Consider the following 17,278-nt stretch of genomic DNA (forward strand, 5'->3'; position numbering starts at 1 on the left):
GCGCCCTCAGAGAACAGCGCCCTGTTACTCCCGTCTGCCTGACCTCCGGCCGTGCTCCGAGCTCACCGAGCCTGCGACCCGTTCAAGGTAACACTGAGCTGCAAGCTTACTGTCGGCTTTGTCTCTGCAGCCAGCTTTCCCGTTCCAATATGGGCAAGCTCTGTGACACTCAGACACCCCCGATCCTTCTGTGACCCTGCGGGACCTGAGGCCACGCTGACCCCGCATGGGCTTCGCCCCGGTTTAGCCCTGGAGCCATGTCCCTCAACGGAACAGACTTTTAAAAGTCCTGATTTTGTGCGCCGTTGCTCCCCCGCTTGCCGGGAGCCGGCCCCTCCCCCCGAGGTCTATCTTCCCGTCGCTTTGGATTCACTTCTCTGCCGGTCCTACCTTTCAGAAAGTGGTTGTTTTTCTGTTTCCAGAATTGCTGTTCTTCTTCTCTTCGATCTTCCGATGGATTTTCAGGTGTTTGCAATTTTTAGATAAGCTATCTAGCTGATCTCCGGCTAGCTGAAGTAGTCTCAGCCTGCTACTTCTCCGCCATCTTGACTGGGGGCAACTATACTTACTTTTATGTGGATGGGTAGAAATCAGCTACTTCTACATTCCAGAATAGTGTATCTCAATTCAGGTATTTCATCTAAGTAATATGAGAATCAAACATTAGATGGTATTATTACTATATGTATTATCTGATATTTGATTAAATAAATTATCTTGTGATTTTTGTTACATATAGAAACAGCTGAATTGCTCTATGTTACTTCTTTTCTCAATGGATTCACTGTCTAGAAAAAGTTCTCTCTATACCTGTTCTTTCATAAATTTGTCTTAAACTCTAAAATATACAGTCTCAAATGTGATCCATAACATTTGCCCTCAATTACTGGCTTTTAAAAATTTATATATTTACCACAGTATTAAAATGCCAGTTAATTAAAATCTTGGATATAATTTCAGCCTTATCAGAACTTATCTTTTAATGTTAAAACATGGTCTAAGGAAATTACATTCTACACAAAATCAGAGGGATTTTAGCAAGTGAAGATGACCCACAAGACTTATGTGCAGAGATCATCACTCAGAATCTCTTTTAACTACTTTTAAAAATACTTTCCTGGAACATCTTCATTTTGAAGAAATACTACGCTCTTCTATAGAGAATAATTGGAATTTTTTTAAATTTATTTTTTAAAAAATTAATCTTAACAACATATTGTAGGTAATTTTCCACACTGAGAATTAGGAGAGAGAATCTCTGGTTAGATGGTGGTGTGTGGCATTGATTGACATGAAACCAAGACTAATTGTATTAAAATTTAACTGTCTGCCATAGATCAGCTGGAGCTTTTAGGGATAGTTGCAGTGTCTGGCACATCACTCTCAGTCGTCACTTCTTGTTTTCAGAGAAACAAACAAGGATATTGCTAACTTGTATATAAGATAGATGAACTGGTAAATAATCAAATTGGGCCTGAGAACTGGGGAATAATCAAATTGGGCCTAACTTTCATGTTTCCATTATACTGCTGGGTCTCCTGCAATAAAAGTTTTTTTGAAACAGTTGAAAGGCTGCTTGCTGTTGATATATGCAAGCTCAATGAGAGGGGTTAAGACTTTATCTCTTACGTGGCAATATCTGGCTTTTTTGTTGTTTAATGTACCAGCATTCTTCATCTTCTTGTGTCCACCTTACATCTCAAATAAAAGAGCAATCAAAGTCTTTGAGTTAAAACCATTTTACCATTTTGTGGTAAATACTAGTTACCCATAATTTTTGTTGGCCCAGGACCACCCTCAATCAGTAATCATGGTTTTCCGTGTGAAACTTCCATACACATTCTTTATCTGGTTTCCAATTAGGAGGCACCTTGGGAGTAGAAAAGTGTAGGCTTAAGTTGTGATACTAACTCATTTGTCATGACCTCTTATAGACCAGATGTTTGTGTCCTTTCCAAATTCATACATTGAGCCACCCCCCCCAAACCCCGCCACAGTGTAACTGTACTTGGAAATAGGTCCTGTGAGGAGATAATAAAGGGTAAATGAGGTCACAGGGGTAGGGCCCTAATCTGATAGGGCTGATATTTTAGAAGAGGACACACCAGAGCCCTTTCTTTCTGAACACACACTTAGAAGAAGGGCTATGTGAAAACCAAAGGTCATCTGCAAGCCAGGAAAAGCATCCTCACCAGAAACTGAACCCTACTGGGACCTGATCTTGGACTTTGTGGTCTCCAGAACTGGAAAAATGATTTTTTTGTTGTTTAAACTGCCCAATCTATATATTTTGTTATGGCAGCCCAATCTGACAGCCATGATCTGCTTCACATTCCCAGCTGGATTATGAAACTCAATTACCTCTTACATTTCCTCTCTGAATCTGAAGTCATATATGTTGTATATTTGCCTCCCTCCATCCATCTACCTTTGTCTTTTTTCCTTCTTCCTTTCTTTTCTTTTCTCTTTTTCCTTTTCTTTTTAAAAATTTTATTTCATTTTTTCAGTGTTCCAGCATTCACTGTTTATGCACCACACCCAGTGCCCCACGAAATATGTGCCCCCCCTTAATACCTACCACCAGGCTCACCCATCCCCCACCCTCTCCCCTCCAAAACCTTCAGTTTGTTTCTCAGAGTCTAGTCTCTCATGCTTCATTCCCCCCTCCAATTTACCCCAATTCACTTTTTCTTTCCTTCTCCTAATGTCCTCCATATTATTCCTTATGCTCCACATGTAAGTGAAACCATATGAGAATTGACTTTCTCTGCTTGACTTACTTCTCTCAGCTTAATGTCCTCTAGTCCCAACCAGTTGATACAAAAGCTGGACATTTATCCTTTCTGATGGCTGCGTGATAGTCCTTTGCATGTATGGACCATATATAGCTATCCAAGCCTCACTCAAAAAAATTGAAAAATCTCAAATACACCAACTCTCTTTACACCTTAAAGAACTGGAAAATCAGCAACAAATTAAGCCAACCCCACATGCAAGAAGGGAAATAATTAAGATTAGAGCAGAGATCAATGAATTAGAAACTAGAAATACAGTAGAAGACATCAACAAAACTAGAAGCTGGTTCCTTTTCGTTCTCTTTTTCTTTCTTTTATTTTCCTTTCTTTTCTTTTTCTTTTCCATTCTTTTCTTTTTTCCTTCCCCAAAATGATTTTTTAAAGAGCCTTTCAAAGAAAACAGAATTCCTTTTCTTGTTTTCTTTTTATAATTCCTTCCTCCCTTCCTTTCTTCTTTCCTTCCTTCTTTCTTCTTTCTTTTTTTATTTCTCTTTCTTTCTTTCTATTTTGAAGAGAGAAAGAGAAAATGTGAGTGGGGGGCAGGAGGGGCAGAGGGAGAGGGAGAGAGAATCTTAAGTAGGTTTCATGCCATCACAGAACCTTACGTGAGGCTTGATCTCAAGACCCTGAGATCATGACCTGAGCCAAAAGCAAGAGTCAGACACTTAACCAACTAAGGCACCCAGGTGCCCCAATATGATTCTGTCCCTTTAGTTTTACTCCAAGACTGAATGAACTGCTAGTTAGCTGTCTTCTATCAAGAGACATGCAAGGTTTGGCCTTTGAGCTGCTTGCCTATTAGCTGCTCATTTGTTCATTTAATATGGAACAGACCACTTTTGTCACTAAGAGATTTTGAATGACATTAGAACTCATGGAAATTTAGCCTTGGCTACTTCTCTCCAAATAGATACTAGAACATTTTTTAACAGAGTCCAATAAAAGGACAAAAATTTTTAGAAAAATGAAGAAATTGAGGAAGAAAAAAAGAAAGAGACATCTCTTGATTCAGGGGAAACAGCATAGAAAATTTCTGACTGGAAACTTGAGGATTTGGCTGGTATTTATTTTCTTTTCTTTTTTTTAAAAAAGATTTTATTTATTTATTTGACAGATAGAGATCACAAGTAGGCAGAGAGGCAGGCAGAGAGAGAGGGAGAAACAGGCTCCCTGCTGAGCAGAGAGCCCGATGTGGGGCTTGATCCCAGGACCCTGGGATCATGACCTGAGCCGAAGGCAGAGGCTTTAACTCACTGAACCACCCAGGTGCCCCTTGGCTGGTATTTCTATATTAAAGGAGGAATAATGATTTTTCTTAGATTTCATTTTCCATATCATTGGTTGTACATGGTTTCATGGAATGGAGAGAATTACATTTATTTTCTTCACAAAGATTTATTTTTGTGAAACACAAGGCAGTTGTAATTTCTTGTCGCTTTCAAGAACAATGATCATTTCAGTAATAGGTAGTGGACCTTGTTTTGAGCACAAATTCTGAAAGAGATTTTGAAAAAAAAATGTTCCATTTGGAAAAAAAGGTTTTGAAAAACATGTTCCATTTGGAAACGTTTTGTATAAATTGATATATTAAAGTCAGGAAAAGATTATTTCCTAGACAGGTTTAATGAAGCCCTTATATTATTGTCAAAAAATATTTTAGAAGATCATTTATCCTCATTCAGTTCTTCGTCTTAATTTCTGTCCTTTATCATTAAAACCTCCATCAGCTCTAAGAAACAACTACATTTTTTTTACTGTGTTCTACATACTAGTCTTCCACATTTAGAGGAAAATAATAGCAAAAAGAAAGAAGCACATTAAATGAAGACAACCACATCATAAAATACATGCTTAAGAATTCACATAGTTTAGAAATGCAAAGAGAAAATGAACTGTGTTACGTGGAATGATCATGTAAGGCTTTATAGAAGGAGGGAGATGTATTGCATGGAGCACTGGGTGTGGTGCATAAACAATGAATTCTGGAACACTGAAAATAAAATAAAATAAAATAAAATAAAATGAAGAAAAAAAAAAGAAAATGGACTTAAGCAGAGTCTTTAAATGCTGAAACTATTTTCATTTACTAAGACTTGTTTAAGATAAGAGAAGAACCTGAGCAGAAGGAGGTATGATTAGATGAAAGGGTGGATTCAGCGCCTGTCCTTAAAACCTCATACTGAGGGCACTGCACATTTTGGGTGGTGTAGGTTGTGGATAATAGGAACATTCTTTTTTTTTTTTTTTTCAAGGAAAGTCATTTTTTATGGTATCAGTTGTAGTACTGTTGATAGTTGAGTTTAAAGGCTTGATAAAGCAACAAATAAGAACATTTTGATCAAACTATGGACATTATTTTTGGTTTCTGCTTTCCTGATTTATTTTACTTTATCTTTAAAATGAAACAAACAAAGCAACAAAAGTGCCTGATTGGTTTTAAAATTTTATGTTACAACTTTGAATTAACATTTTCCCAGACTTACCTACTTTACCTCACCTATTTATTTACTACTGCATGTAAATGTCTGCCCTTACAGTATTTTAAAAATAATATCCAGTACTTAACGAGTAGATGATCTGGTATGTCTTTGAAGTATAGGACATTATTTCCACTAAGGACTCTAAGGGTCACAAAGTTTTCTAGGAACATAACTCTAGTTCTTCACCTTTTTTAAAAAAAATTCTATTTTTATTGAGATATTGATGATATGTAATATTGTGTAAGTTTAAGGTGTAAAACATGATGATTTGATACTTTTATCTACTGTGAAGTGATTACCACAATAAGTTTCGCTAACACATTCATCATCTCACAATCACAATTGTGTGTGTGTGTGTGTGTGTGTGTTTAGTAATAATTCACTCTCTTAGCTACTTCCAAGTATATAATACATTATTGTTCATGGTCATTATCATGCTATCTCTAATTTCACTATTTCTGAAATGCTCCTTATGTCCCTCCCTCCGCCCAAGGTTTTTCCATGTGTGCATCTGTGTTTTTTTGTTCTTACCTGTTTCATTGATCCATTCTTTAACTGTGTCTATTCTATTGTTAAAAGCATCCATTGAGTCCTTAATCTCATGTTGTTTTGCTGGGTTTCCCCCCCAGTTCTAAAATTTTCATTTGATTCTGTTTTATAGTTTCTTGTTCTATGTGAAATTCTTCACTTTGACATCAAACTTCTCCCTTGGGCCTGTACCTATTGTTGAATGTTTCTAAAGTCTTGTACACATCTGGTCATTTTTGATTATTTGTGAAAAATTATAGATACAATTTGAGGCTCTAGGGTGGCATTTTCTTCCTTCAGCCCCTCTTTCTTTTCTTGCTGGCATTAGGGGAAGAACAAATGACCATAAATCCAAATGGGAAATGTGTTCATTTGAAACTGACTTTTGGTCTATAAGGTTTGATCAACTTCTGGTTAACACTGGTTCCATATAGTTGCCCTTTGAGCACCTCAAAGCTCAAGTTGAAGCTTTGAGTTGAAAGCTGCGTTGGGTGCCAGGATTATTGTATCTCAGTGGACTTTGAACATCTGTTTTTGTTTCCTTAGCCTCTGGGACATTTTCAGGACCTTTTCTCAGTTTATCAGCAATTTGGCTGAGGATATTATTATAGATTTGGCAAATACTTTAGGACATAACTGTGATTTATAATATCATTTTTTTATACTAGGCTCTTCTTTTTCTCTACAATATGTACCCCCCCAATTCTCACACAAACCTCAATTGGTGGTTTTTTGATGTCTTCAAGTAGTTTTTTATAATGTATACAGTATTTCCAATTGCTCTTGGCCATGTAAAAGCTAATCTACCATAACTTGAAATGGAAGTTTCTCCCAGTTTTTATATCATTGTTTTATTCTGTTTCATGGTGATCATACTCTCTTTTGTCTTATGAGAACACTAAGCAAGTGAAGCACAAAGTTTTTCTCTGGTTCTTGAAGTAATTCTTTTTTTTCAGGATTATTCTCTTTTAATTTGGGGGTCAAGTTTTTATTTTGTGTGTGTGCCACATCTTTAGTTGATTTTATATTACCATGTTTTTCTAGTTACTCATCACTGCCTTTGAAGACATATTTAGACTCAATATTTTCTTATGACTAAGGTGAGTTTGTGGTTATTAGCCTCCCTCACTGTCCACTGATATGTTGTTTGCTAACCCATTTCAGGACTGTGACTTGAAGATCTAATTGACGTGCAAAATACCTTGCTTAGCTTGAAATTGCCAGAAGTCATGGCTAAACTAGAATCTGCCTAGTCAGATGCTCAGAAGGATAACATAGATAAAATAGGTGCAAGAATATTGCTCCTCTGAGACAGCAGGACTATGATGAAACAACAGGAGCATGCCTGCTTTCCTCTGCTGATATCATTTGTGTACATTTACATTTTATATTATACTGGTTCCTAGCAAATAAACAAGATAGTTTATCTGTCACTTTTCACCAGAATGCAGTTAGGGCTCCTCTTACCCCAAATGTAAGTTACTTAATAATCTTACTGAATCCTCCTGATAACCCTGTGATGTAAATACTATTATTATTCCCTTTACTACCTGAGAGAATTATGAATAATAAGTGAATTCATATATACAAAGCTTTGGTCTTCACATCTCATGAGAAAGCTGTACATGTAAAAGTCCTGGATGTTGTCATATTTATGGCAGTTTTATTTTACTTTTTCTGAACAGTATTGAATACACACAGAGTTTTAGGACAAACCCAAGCACCCAAGCAAAATTTGGTTGTTAGGTAGAAAGCAAAAGAACCATGGTCCCAGGGTAAAACACTGTCTTCTTCCTGAGTGTTTACTTCTAATAGAGTAGTCCCGTTAGGAAGCATGTCTTTGAGAGACACATTTGAAAGTGCATTGGTGAAACTGTGAACCATATAAAAAAAACTGTGAAATGCATCTTTTTTTTTAAGTGTCAACAAAAGTTTAGCTGGTCTGTGCTAAATAAGCAGGTGGAGTATCTTTGCATACTATATTAATTCCAGGGAAGTTTCCTTATGAGGAGTGTGTACTCTCTAAAACTGAAACCAATGCTGGTGAGACTTTTCATAGTAAGGATGAAAATACCATTATCCTTTTATCAATATCCAAAAGCACATTATTTATGTGCTATAATTATGTTTTTAATATCTACAATGGAAAATCTAAAGACTTACATATGCATAAGTAGGAACTAAGTTATGTGTGATTCCTCTATTATTAGTTGGACTATCATATACTAAATAAAGTGGTTTATGTAACAACAATAGGGAGAGCTTTTTTTTTTTTTTTTTTTTTTAAATTAAGAGAGAGAGAGCAAAAGCTGAGGGTGGGGAAGAGGAGAGGCAGAGGAAGAGAGAGAATCTTAAGCAGACTCCACACTTAGTTCAGAGCCTGACTGGGGCTCCATCTCATGATGCTGAGATCATGACCTGATCTGAAATCAAGACTTGGATGCTTCACCAGCTGAGCCCCTCAGACCCCTCAAGGAGTGCCTTTTGTTTCTAATATGCTATTCTTAGTAGAATTAATTGTCAGAATGTTAATGAATCATAGAAAAGCAAACTTGTTAGTAGTTTATTATATTGGCAAACGCTTTAAGAGCCCTAAATGTATGTTTTTAAAAAGAAAATATTTTAAAGACTTTTTAATTAGGTAAGTCTTCTAAGAAGCAAAATATAGGACCAAATATGATTCAGTTTGTAAGTCTGAAAGCAGCATCTTTGGCTGAATAATAACCTGTGTGTGTGTGTGTGTACCGCATTTTCTTCATCTATTTATCCATTGAGGGACATTTAGGTTGTTCCCATATTTTAGCTGTTATAAATAATGCTGTGAAGGTGGAGATACATATGGCTTTTTGAATTCATATTTTCTTTTTCCCTGGACAAATACCTAGAAGTGCAATTGCTGGATCACATGTTACTTCCTTTTTTAATTTTTTGAGGAATCACCATACTACTTTCCAGAGTGGCTGCACCAATTTACATTCCCACCAACAGTACACAAAGATTCCCTTTTCCCCACATTCTTGCCAACATTTGTTATTTCTTGTATTTTGATAATAGCCATTCTAACAGGTGTGAAGTGATACCTCATTGTGGCTTTGATCTTGTACAGTAGGATTGACTTTTAAATCTACATTGTGATCGTCAAGCACAGGGTTTAGTAATGCATAGTCCTTCTGTAGCTATGCAGGACTATAGTATAGTGTCAGGAACCTACCTCACTAAGCAGGCCACTATTATTGACAGCAGGTCAGATCCAGGCTTTGTGGGGTCCTAAATTTACAGGATTATGAACACTGTCTTTAATTTTTTTTTTAAATAAAAGGTTAAATAATAATTGACCACTTTGAACAAAAGAATAAACAAATATTATAAATCCAAAATAATTAAATACCATAAACATCACAATCTCAAGGAAAAAACGTTTTTATTAACTAATTGACACAAATTAATCATACCTTTTCCCCTTACATTTATAGTTGATTCTTCTCATACCAATGATTTCTTGAAATCTCTTACACAGGGAGAATGGAAATGGTCAGTTTTTTCTTTACCAAAGTTGAACAGTTCTTTTTGTTTGTTTGTTTGTTTGTTTGTTTGTTTTTTTAATATTAAGAGTTTGGAATATCTTATTTCCACTTTACAACTCATACTTATGGTATAAGCTTCTATAAACACAAGAATATGATAAATTCTATTTCTCATGCTTATTAAAAAAGCATCATGCATTTATAATTATATATGCTGCATGGTCAGGTACAGTATGACAACAGAACTTGCATTCTGAGTGGGTATTTCTGAAGCCTTTTTTTTTTTTTTCATTTTTTTTCCTTTTATTATTATGTTCAGTTAGCACAATGGAATTCTTTGATGACTGGAAGTATTCTCCATAGAGAACTTTTGGGTACCAAATATTTCAAACATTGTTTCTCCTCCAAATACTTCTAATGCTGATCTCCAAAACACATTCCTACTGATGTATGACTGTATTTTTTTTTTATTGCTACATATAATTTACTGCAAATTTTGTGGCTTAAATCACATATTTTCTGTAGATCAGACATTCAAAAATGACATAACTGGCATATCTGTTCAGTGTAACCCTGAGTTAAAATCGAAGTGTCAGCCAGGACTGCAGTTCTCATCTGGGCTTAGGGTCCTCTTCCACCTCTCCATGTTGGCAGAATTCAGTTTCCTGTGAGTACTGAGGTCCCTGTTTTCCTGCTGGCTATTGTCAGGGTAATGTTCTTAGAGGTTACCTGGAGGGCCTTGCCTCATGATCCCCACAGGCACTTCCTAATATGGACATTAGCTTTCTTCTATGCCAGCCAGATGTGGCCTTTTTTGACTTATTTTTCTGTGACGGGGGAGGGGTGGGGAGGAGTTTTTTTTTTTTTTTTTTTTTTTAAGGACTTATGTGACTAGTTTAGTCCAAACCAATCTCCTTGTTTTAAGGACTGATTCGGGATCTTAGTTACATCTGGAAAATCCCTATAAAATAGTACTATATTAGTGTTTGATTAAGTAGGTGGAAGAAAGTATGTGCTCCTGGGGCCAGGAATCTTGGGGGACCATCTTATAATTCTGTCTTTAACAGTGACATTTGGATATGTAACTCTAACAAGGTAAGGTGTTCTGGCACAATAGGCAGTAAGAACTTCTAGAGTAGCAAGTACTAAATTAACAATACATGGAAGTGAACTCAAACCACATTATTATATCCCACTAAGTTCAAATTAAATATATCCAAATTCTGGCTTCCCTAAACTGAATCCCAAAAGTGCACTTTGCTGCTCAAATACCATCCCATATGAGATGAAGCATAATGAAAGGAAAATTAGGGTAAGTAGAGACTGTGTTCTTAACCAATAACACTAAAGTATTTTATTTTGCAGATTTCAGCAGGGGTACACATGAAAGCACTATTCGGATCTCTTTCAGGGCCTTGAAAGAAGCCCTAATGTATAAGCTTAATTATCATCACAGTGACATTTCATTTGATTGATAACAATATAGAGAAGCTGTTTTTGAGCTGTTTGTTAAGAATTGAAAAGTAACATAATTTAATGTAAAAGATTAGGTGATACTACGGAAGAAATATTGCTGTTTTGTAGTCATATGTTAGTTATAGTTTTGTTGATCTGACATCCTTTCTCTTTTGTTGTTGTTATTGTTGTTATCAGAACCCTTCTTTCTTGTGGGGAATCCAGTATGTAAAGTTTGATTGGAGACAGTGTTGACACATACAGTGGCAAAGCAAAATATCCTACCACTAGATCTTACCATTCCACATGTATTCAACCAGAACCTTCCTCTGAACCTCTCTTGAATGACCAGGAAAGATATGGGTTTGAGGGCCTTCCTCATTGTAATCATTAAATGTAAACCTAGAGCTGGCAGTGAGCACTTTCACCACTGCATTTAGAAAATTTGAGAATGAAATCAAGCAAGAAAAGCCCATATAGAGAGTCCAATGACATTATTTGTCATATAGATTCAGCCAGTCAGTTTTATAGGTCAATATATTTCCATTGTTTGTTTGCTTGCTTGCTTGTTTGAGTGAGTGAGTCAGTTTGAATTGTTTGTTACTTCAACCTGAAACTTCTTGACTCCTACATTTTCATTCTCTGTGTGAACTGAGTTGTGAGACATGCTGGGATTTCTGTGTAACAGAGGTAAGTGAAAAGTAGCTGGACAACAGTGGATTAGGACCTCAGTAAAAAATGTCCTTCTACTGTTATCACTCCAGCAGACCAGTTCTTTCTGTGCAGCTCTTTGATAATAGATATCACATTGACTTGTCTTTTGAGTTCAAAGAAAGCTTCATTACATCTTTTCATCTCATCCATTTGAAAATTCCTGGAAGAGAATCCAAACTACTGCTAATTGAAAACTTAGGAGAGGAGTCCAAAAACTATTGCAAATAGGCCAAACTAGTTTGCTGCTGACTTTTTTAAAAATAATTTTTATTTTATTTATTAACATATAATGTATTATTAGCCCCAGGGTACAGGTCTGTGAATCACCAGGTTTACACACTTCATAGCACTCCTCATAGCACATACCATCCCCAATGTCCATAACCCAACCACCCTCTCCCTACCTCCCTCCCCCTGGCAACCCTCAGTTTGTTTTGTGAGATTGAGTCTGTATGGGATCTCCTGATCCCATCTTGTTTCATTTATTCCTTTCCTACCCCCAACCCCCCCCACATTGCCTCTCAACTTCCTCGTATCAGGGAGATCATATGATAATTGTCTTTCTCTGATTGACTTATTTCGCTCAGCATAATACCCTCTAGTTCCATCCACGTCATCGCAAATGGCAAGATTTTATTTCTTTTGATGGCTGCATAGTATTCCATTGTATATATATACCACCTCTTCTTTATCCATTCATCTGTTGATGGACATCTAGGTTCTTTCCATAGTTTGGCTATTGTAGACATTGCTGCTATAAACATTCAGGTGCACGTGTCCCTTCGGATCACTACATTTGTATCTTTAGGGTAAATACCAGTAGTGCAATAGCTGGGTCGTAGGGTAGCTCTATTTTCAACTTTCTGAGGAACCTCCATGCTGTTTTCCAGAGTGGTTGCACCAGCTTGCATTCCCACTAATAGTGTAGGAGGGTTCCCCTTTCTCTGCATCCTTGCCAGCATCTGTCATTTTCTGACTTGTTAATTTTTTGCTGCTGACTTTTACAAATAAAGTTTTATTGGAAAACAACCAAACCTACTTATTTTTGCATATATTGACCACTACATGCTGCTGTGGCAGAGTTGAGTAGTTGCAACAGAGATTATATGGCCCACAAATGCTAAAATATTTAGTAACTGGACTTTTATAGAAAAAGTATTTCAACTCTTGGTTTAGGATTTCATAGAATAAACCAAGCAACTGATCCACTCTGTGGAGTGGGGAAGGTTCTTAGAGTAAAACATTCAACAGATATCCTGAATGATACTTTATATACCTGGTGAAGGAATTGTTTATTTTTTCATGATGACCAACAATCCAGATCAGTAGCCGAAGTATTGTTAGAAAGCTCATAATAACCTAAGTAGATTAAGTGGCATGGAAGGGGCTTGAGACACAGGAGAAACAACACTTTCCACTGGTGAGTTCAGAACCACCATAATGATACAAATGCAGATCCATTATTTTAGATCATCTTAAGGATTTGGGATTGTCTTTTTGCTCATACCTCAAGGAATCAAGGTTTATGGGGGGAGAATAATACACTTTCAGCTCTGCAGTGGGTACTTGTAAAAGGAGCTAGAGTTCAAAACAGAAGATTCAGGAAATTAAGATTCAAATAAAAAAAAACAGCACAGAAAATTATTGTGTGGACTGAGAAAATGTGTTGAAGATTAAGAAACAAGACAACAAATCCTTTGACACACACATACTCAGGGCACACAGCAGCTGGTTTGGATAGCTGCCTTGGGACAGCAATACTAATTTTGTGCTGCCTTGGCTGCTGAGTCTGAGTTATTGGAAAATACTTGATCAGGGTTTGTGCCAGGACTATGCATAGTGACCTTATGATGGTTCCATGCTCCACTATTAAACAGGTCAAGGAAAAGGCAGGGAAGGAGGATTATACATTATGAAAAGGAAAGCATCAATGAAATCAAGAGACATGGATGATAGCTGGATTCAATGCACTGGAATAAAGTATCTATATTTTTAGTTCAGATTTTCTGAGTTGTTGAACCTAAAAATTAAATTTTTCACTTACTTTCATGGCTAAAACCACAGATTTTGAATCCAGTGGGCAAATGCACTGACTGGTTAAGGATTCGGAAGGATTAATAAGAGGAATATGTATAGTCAGAGAAGTTTGTCTTTGTGGTGTCCTGATGCTAGAAAAGACAACACGATTGTAAAGGAAAAAGGCTATTTGTAATTATAGAAGGAATATGGTGTGAATGGAAGTCTTCTATGCAAGCAGTTTTAATTACACAGAAGAACTATTGTGACATTCATACATTCATACATACATACATGCATTCATGCATATATTCAGACATGTACACATACATACATCCATGTGTACATAGCAAATACCAACAACGTAAAGCAAGAGAATGAAAAGGGCTGCAGGGAGGTTACATAAAATCATTTTTCTAGGCGTTGCTCTTTTTATCTTTGGTGTCTCTTCTGCACTCCATGATATTGTCAAGCCAGAAAAGAAAAAAAATCATAGGTGAATTAGTGGCAAGACCTCATAAATCCAGCTGCTTTTCTCATTTTACAGATGACAAGACTTAGGACTACCAGGTGAGAATAAACTGCTTCATGTCACAGCCTCTCATATCCAAGTGCAATATTATTTTTGCTGGAAGATATGATCTCCTTGTGCCAATCACTTGGGAGATTCTTCTCTAGGTTTTCTCACATTTCAAGTGTTGACTGCCATCTTTACAGGTTATGGGGAAAAAGTTAACAGTGGTTTATGGCTTTGGGGTTGGATATTTCCCTGCATACAGGCCCACTCCTCTTCCTGCCTTAATTCACTGATCTCACTCATTACCTATACCTGTCTGTCTCTGGCTTTGAACCATGATTTCTCCTTTGCTGTCCGAACACACTGCTACCCAGTTTTGTTGGCATTGTTTGGAATATGGTAACTCTGTTGTTGGCTCTTCTTAGCTGACCCTTCATACGGACCTAGAGGAAATAATTATGACTGAGAGAGACAGATAGTATATCATTTCACTCATAAGTGAAATCCAGAACTTTTTGTATAAAATTGGTCCCACACCCACCTTTTAACACCATACACAAAAATAAACTCAAATGGATTAAAGACCTAAAGGTGAGACCTGAAACCACAAAAATTCTGGAAGAGAACACAGGCAGTAATTTCTCTTATATCAATCAACCATGGCAACATTTTTCTGGATAGGTCTCCTGAGGCAAGGGAAACAAAAGCAAAAATAAATTATTGGGTCTACATTAAAATAAAAAAAGCTTTTGTATAACAAAGGAAACTATCAACAAAACAAAAAGATGTTATTGAATGGGAGAAGATATTTGCAAATGATATATCTGATGAGGAGTTAATATCCAAAATACATAAAGAACTTATGAAACTCAACACCAAAAAAACCCAGACAATCTGATTAAAAAGTGGTCAGAAGAACTGAGTAGACATTTTTCCAAAGAAAACATATAGATGGCCAACATCTATTAGAAGGCCAAGAGATACACAAATAGATGCTCGATATCACTATTCATCAGGGAAATGCAAATCAAACTACAGTGAGAGCCCACCTTATACACCTTTTAGAATGGCTAAAACCAAAAAAAAGAAATAGCAAGTGTTGATGAGGATGTGGAGGAAAAAGTAACCCTTGTGCACTATTAGTGGGAATGTAATTGGTCCAGCCACTGTGGAAGACAATAGGGAGGTTCCTCAGAAATTTAAAATAGAAATACTATAATAATAATTCCATGATTGGGGATGCCTGGGTGGCTCTGTCAGTTAAGCAGCTGCCTTTGGCTCAGACCATGATCCCAGCGTCCTGGGATTGAGTCCCACATCAGGCGCCTTGCTCCGCCTCTGCCTGCCATTCTGCCTGCCTATACTCTCTCTCTCTGACAAATAAATAGATAAACTCTTTTAAAAAACTAAAAAAAAATTTTCACTATTGGATATTTACCCGAAGAAAACAAAACACTAATTCAAAAATATGTATGTACCCCTATGTTTAATTTCAGCTTATTTGCAATAGCCAAGATATGGAAGCAAGATATGGAAATACCCATTAATAGATAAATGGATAAGGAAGATGAGGTACACACACAGGCACGCATGAAAACACACACACACACACACACACCCCTAGAATATTACACAGTCATAAAACAGGGATGAGCTTGTGCCATTTGAGACAAACATGGATGGACCTAGAGGAAGTAAGTGAGACTAAGAAAGACAATTACTCTATGATTTCACTCATAAGTAGAATCTAAAACAAAACAAATGAATAAACAAGCAATTTGTTATTTTTAAATAATAAAAAAAGATAATCAGACCTATAATTACAGAGAACAAACTAATGGTTGCCAGAGGATTGGGAGTTGGGCAAAATGGGTGAAGGATAGTGAGAGAAACAGGCTTCCAGTTATGGAATGAGTAAGTAAGTCACCAGAATAAGTGTAAAGAATATGTAATGCTGATGTATGGGGACAGTTGGTTGCTATACTTGTGGTGAACATAGCATAATTTATAAACTGAGTTGAATCACTGTGTTGTATACTTGAAATTAATGTAATGTTCCATGTCAACTATACTCAGATAAACTTAAAAAATATTAGTCCTACACCTGGAATACTCCTTTCTTTGAAGTCTACTTACTGGATCAGTTATGAATAACATTGCATTTGGAAGACTTGTTCTATGCTGAAACAAAGATTAGAATCAACCAAAAATGATTCATTCTCCTGTATTCTAGATCTCTCTTGCCTACCGTGCAACACTGTAGTGCTGATATGTTCTTAGAATATCTACATATGATTGACCAAAATAACCAATTAGCCTTAACCTATCATTTTTAAAGAACACTTTATGAAGGAAGTAATACATTTAAATTGCTTGGTGGAGAGCAGGATTTCTCAGCCTCCGCACTACTGACATTTTGGGCCAAACAGTTCTTTGCTGTGGAAATTGTCTTCTGTGTCCTATGTAAACCAGCAGCATCTCTGGTTTCCACCCACTGGTTCCCAGTAGCACCCCACCTGGTAAAGACAATAAAATCTTTCTCCAAATTGTTAAATGATTCTTGGGGGATAAAATTGTCCCCAGTTAAGAACTCCTGGTGTAGAGTATGGCACATAACCAACAACTCAAAAATAACATAATAAAAAAATTTTAAAAAGGGACTATTGAAAGAAAAAAGTTAGCAATTTTTAAAAATAATTTTTAAAATTTTATTGGAGTAAAATTTGTGTATGGTAACATGCACATTTATTTATTTATTTATTTATTTGACAGAGAAAGAGAGAGATCACAAGTAGGCAGAGAGGCAGGCAGAGAGAGAGGATGAAGCAGGCTCCCCGCTGAGCAGAAAGCCCGATGCGGGTTTCAATCCCAGGATCCTGGGATCATGACCTGAGCCTAAGGCAGAGGCTTTAACCCACAAGCCACCCAGATGCCCTGACATGCACATCTTAAGAATATAATTTAATCAGTTTTTGACAAATTTTATAGCAATATAGCTAAAATCTCAGTTAAGACATGAAAACATTTTCAGTTGCATGAAGAGTACCCTCATTTCCATTCTAGCCCATTTCTACTTTCTATAGGTAATCATTTTTCTAATTTTTATTGCCATGAATTATTTTTGCTTCTTCTTAAGCATCATTAATTGGAATTATACATATATTGCAACTTTTTTTTCCCAAAATGTGGCTACCATTGTCATTTTCTTAGGTATCATTCGATGTGAAGGCCACTCTAAGTTTGAAGTTA

The sequence above is a fragment of the Mustela erminea genome, chromosome 7, assembly GCF_009829155.1.
Source record: "Mustela erminea isolate mMusErm1 chromosome 7, mMusErm1.Pri, whole genome shotgun sequence".
Classification (NCBI taxonomy): domain Eukaryota; kingdom Metazoa; phylum Chordata; class Mammalia; order Carnivora; family Mustelidae; genus Mustela; species Mustela erminea.